Source organism: Pinus tabuliformis, chromosome 1_1, assembly GCF_031772625.1.
Source record: "Pinus tabuliformis cultivar Carrire ecotype Pingquan chromosome 1_1, CPIR1, whole genome shotgun sequence".
NCBI classification, from domain to species: domain Eukaryota; kingdom Viridiplantae; phylum Streptophyta; class Pinopsida; order Pinales; family Pinaceae; genus Pinus; species Pinus tabuliformis.
In genome coordinates, this window is record NC_142297.1 from 585,083,789 (window position 1) to 585,089,714 (window position 5,926).

Here is a 5,926-nt window from a genome sequence, read left to right on the forward strand (position 1 = left end):
TATTCATGAATTTCAGTGTACTGCTACTGTTATCTATTTAATCAGAGTTCGTACCTGGTCAATTCGTTGCTGGAGTTCTGTCTTTAGGATATGCACCTGCATTCATTTATGCTCTTGTCCTCCCAACCTTGAGATCCACTTTACGTTGGATTCTCCCCCCGAGCCGTCTTGCAGGCCTGCAGCCCTCAACAAGACTCATGCACTGCTGTGCTGGGTTATCTGGTCTCTACCAGACTTAACCTCTTTTCTCTATCTGCTCTCTCTCCTGGAATTCTTCTCTGTCTGTTCCTCAACAGCCCAGAGGTTTTCCTTCCCAGGACTTTTCCTGGTGAGAAGCAGTTTTTCAGTTTCATAACTGATTCTTTTCTTTTAATAGAAAATCCTCCATCAAGAGGCTGCCAGCATTTCAAGAATATACACATATAAAAATAATTCAATATATCAACTTCCTTAATTAAATAATGTCATTCAGTAACAATAAGTAACCACTCATACAATTTCTTACCACAGTAATTACTCAAAATTACAAGTTACCCGAGGTCATCACAAGAGTTATTAGGTCATTGTGGTTAAGAGATATTGGTGAGAAGATTTTATGGAAAATTTTAAGAGTTAATATTGGTAAGTGGATTAAATTTTTTATGATTGTCTAAAAAAATTAATTTTTATTTTTTATAAAAAATAATTTTCATTTTATAACTTTTTTTTCAAAACGGATTTCCATTTTATAATTTACATGTCATAGATCAGTAAAATTCTCCCATATTTTATACTTCAAAATAATTTTCCTTCTACTTAACTGCTATCAGCTGCGGGGATCGATCTGGAGACCCATTACCCTCTGGAATTCTGGATCAATATACGAGAAAAAAGGAAACAAATTGTTCGTGCAGCTTCGTGTTTGACTTTAAAATCTGGTAGTGGCCACTACGGACACAACATTTGACTTTGCATGCAATAATTATGAGGACTATTTGGATTTTATGATGATCGGAGCTAGAAAAGTGCATGCAATGCTTATAGGACTATTTGGATTTTATGATGATCGGAGTTAGAAAATCTGGAATCTTTATGGGTTTTTTTTAATGGTTAGGGACCTTCACAATTATCACATAGGTTTGTTGTTTTTTTTTATTGATTTGGAAGTTAGAAAGTTTTGTTTAGGTATATAATAAGAAAGTTAGAAGGATTAAAGTAGTATTATTAAGTTTAGAGGTTTATTTTATAGTCTAGTTTTGATGTGTAATTTTGTTAATTTGTTATTAAAGTTGAAATGAAAATTTAGTCATGTTTTTTAAAATAAAAATTTTAAAAAATCTAAAAATTAAAAAATTAAATAACTATACAAAACATTTAAATAGTGTTTACTCATTAAAAAAATCGCACATGAAAAATTGGACCCCTCTCGACTCATGTTAAATCTGTATTTAAAATGAATCTATGCTAATTGTATTAAATAGCAAATATATAAATATATAAAATGATCATTTTAAGTATCTAATGTGAAAATTAAAATTATTAGTATAACTTAAATATAATAGTATGGAAGTTGTTTGAACATTTATTATTTATTTATATGTGGAATTGAGTGAAAGTTGGATTGGAATGATTAAGTTAGTACGATTGTATTAAATGGCGAGTATACAAATATATAAAAGAATAATTTCATATAAAAGTTAGAATTATTATATTTAATAGTATAATGGTATGGAAATTATTATAAGATTTAGTATTTTTGTCACTAAATAAATATGAGGCAATTAGTATGAGGTTCATTGTATATTAATTTAATCAAATTATTAAATATTTTTCAATGAATCAAAATATAATTTTAACCAATTAAATTTTTTTTATTATTTATTATTTTGAATTTATTTCCCTGATTTATTTTTATTTTTATTAGGAAATATCTCATTTGACACACCATCTTATTTTACCCTCTGCAACAATAAAAAGTCATAGGTTCATATCTCAATTAACTTGCAACATTAAAAAGTCACAAGTTCATATATCGATTGACATACCCTCTATAGGATTATAGGAGTTCATATCACCATGTTGCCCAATACTGCCATCTCATATATATCTAACTTGTTTACTTTTATTGTAAGAAATTCTCAGGCCGACCTCCCTTTAAACCATTCTTATCAAATCAATTGAAAAAATAGTTTATATGTTCGGGTAAAGTAAGGCCGGCATCGAGTTGTTGGCTTTGAATTTATTTAATTATTAATGTATTATAATAATAACAATAAAAATATATAAACATAAAATATAATTTTGAAATTATATGTAATATAATTATTTGGCTTTGAATTTATTTAATTATTAATGTATTATAATAATAACAATAAAAATATATAAACATAAAATATAATTTTGAAATTATATGTAATATAATTATTTTGCACGTTGATTGTAAATTTAATTTAATTTATTTATATATGATAATATTTTAAAATATTTATAATGATGAAGTAAATAATTAATTTTCATTAAAATTACTTTTAGTAATCTTAGTTTTTTTTTAAAATATTTTTTTTTTATAATAATTTTGATTATATATATATATATATATATATATATATATATATATATATATATATATCATTATAATTTATTTATTTATTATTTTATTTAAAACTACTAGTTCTATTTCCTATATATTTATTTAAAATTAAATGAGTAATATTCATGCAAATTAGAATTTCATGAAAAATATATAATTAATTTTATATCAAGGTCAGTTTAATGCAAGACCAATTATTTACAATATTATTTTTAATAAGAGTATTGTTGATGGAGTGCATCAAATAATTAAAATAATAATTTAATCTCTTTGTAAATCATAAACTTATTCAATCAAATTAATTCACCAAATATATATATATATTGTAAATTATATATTTAAATTTATTAAAAAATAAATATTGTCTTAAGATATTGCTCTTTAAACTTGAACAAACTTAACTTACTTCTTATTTTTACTTTAATTTAGCTATATTTAAGCCAGGCAAAAAGACTAGCTACTATAGGGCATTTGTTTATATGTAGAATTAAATGTAAATTGGATTTGTTCAATAGTAGGATATATTATTAAAATTGAAACTTTTACTCATGGGTTTATGTTTAATTTTTTAATTAGATTTTAATTTAAAATTTAAAAATCATACACACACATATAGTTAGAGGTGTTATTATCAATTGAGGTTATTTTGGGTGGGAGGGATGGTTATTATTTTTCTCACCCAAATTCAAATTTTTGTTTTATATATATAACAAGCTAGAAGTGTTATTATCAATTGAGGTTATTTTGGGTGGGTGAGATGGTTATTATCTTTCTCAAGTAAGTTCAAATTATTGTTAGTATATATATATATATATATATATATATATAGGGAGAGAGAGAGGGGCGTTATTATCAATTTAGGTTATTTTGGGTGGGTAGGATGGTTATTATCTTTCTACCCAAGTTCAAATTATTGTTAATGATATGATGAGCTATAATTCTTTGATAACTATTGTTGTAATGACTTTTATGACTATGGATTTTTGTTTATTGATTTTGAACCTAAACTCTTAAGTGAATAAATTGTGCTGGGAGAGAGGTTGATTTCTTTACTTGGAAAAATAAAAATAGATGTGTTATTGATTAAGAGTGAAATTATAAAAATTATATAATTATTATAAAAACTTAAATTATTTAAAATAAATAAATAAATTATATATATGATTCAATAATTTTTATTATGATTCAAAATTATGTATATAGTGAAATGTTAGTTTCAAATATTCTATTTAATTTTAAATGTGTTTAAATCTTTAAAAGTGATTCCATGTCATTAGATTCTAAAAATTATAGGGAAAGTTGTTATAATATTAAATGAATCCTAAAGTATCTTATAAGCATCTATTGAATTAATTTGGTTGAGGTTAAACAACTTTCCGCATGCACACAAGGTTTCCACACTGAGGATTTGAACATAATCTGTTTGCATGGTAGTATTTCACCTCAACAACTTTACACTGAAGATTTGAACATAATATGTTTTCATGGTAGTATTTCACCCAACAATTTCCTGGCACACAAGGTTTCCACATTGAGGATTTGAACATAATCTGTTTGCATGGTAGTATTTCACCTTAACAACTCTACGCTGCAGATTTGAACATAATATGTTTTCATGGTAGTATTTCACCCCAACAACTATCTCATTATAGCGTGATAGATGCACCTATATTTTCATATTTAATTATCATGTTTCAAGGCAATGCATTTAATTATCATGTTTCAAGGCAATGCATTTAAATTAGTGATGATGTTTTTGTCTATTGCTTAAAATTTGTTATTAGTGCTTATTATTTTCCCAAATATTAAAATAACTCAACAAGCATGGACATATAAAATCAACATAAAATATCTATTATATAAAACATATTATAAATCATAGTTAGTATTAAAGAAAATAATATTTTGTCTTAAAACTCTTCTCCTTACCAATAAATAGAGAAAAAATTGACTTCAATCTTAATAGATTAAAATATTTGTTATTTAAAATTTTCATACTTAATTTCTTTACTTATCGAGTGTAACATTCAAAACTCAATAACATTTTTTAGAAAATTTTCAATTTCACTCACGATTTTAATGTTTAAAAATAAATTTATATGTAAAAAAATATTAATGTTTAACGAGTTTTATAACTCTAAAAATATATTCTAAATAAATTTCTTTATTTTATTTTCCATTGATTTTCAATTAAAAAACCAGGGAAGAATTTTTATTTTTTTCCAGTAATTTTCAATTAAAAAAACCATTTATAACCTCTATTTTTCCTTCCTCTCACAATCTTAACCCTAGAACGTTTGTATAGGATTTTGTTAGGAGGTTAGATAGTTAAATAAGGAATTAATATTTGATAGAAGGAAGAGAGTTATTGGAAAATTACGAACAATGAGAAAGAAGAAAATTATTAAAGTTCAATTGATTTTGGAGATAATTTATAAAAAAAATTAATATTTCTGTTATTAATATTCATGTAGTCGGAGTTTTTTTTTAATATTCTCTGAGATGTTTGGTTGTAATGATATTATTATATTTAATATAATGTTGTTACAATTTCATTATAGTATGTATATGTTTTTTTATGTTATAAAAGGTTATATTTTTAAATGAAAAGAAAATCAGTTTTTTATTTTTTAATATTTTATAATGTTAATTGAAATTTAATATTTACTTATAAAATATATAAAAAATAAATATTTTATAAAATTAAAATAAGTAAATAATTTTAAACAAAATGGTTTTGTCGACTTAATCATAACACTATTCATATAAACGTTTTTTCACAGTTTAAAAAATATTAATTAAATAAACAAAAAAATTATAAAGATCACTTCCTATGCAATTAGAGTCATTATTATTTTAGAAGTTCAAAGACATTTTAATTAAAATGCGAAGATAAGTTTCTATCACGTTGAAAAAAGTATCATGAAACCCTATATATATAGGGTTTTGTGGTTTTTATTTCTTTTATACGTAAAAAAATAATTTTGTAAAAAATATATATAATTATATATTATAATGGTTTGAAAATATATTATTTTAATATGAGATGTTTCAAATATTTTGATTTAGTCTAATAATATAAAAATAAAATAAATTAATAATTATAATCATTAATTAAAACATTTTGATTTAGTAAAATTAATAATAATAATAATTAATAATTAATAATTAAATTTATTTATACATATTTTAATTTCAAATTTATCTTTTTTCGCTTAAAAAAGTTATATCTCAAATTTAATCTCTCAACACGTGATACTTCCAGAAGTGAAATAAAATAAATAATTTATTCATAAACTATTATTTATATTTTTGTTTCTCTATATATGATGATAATGATGATGATGGTTAATGTCC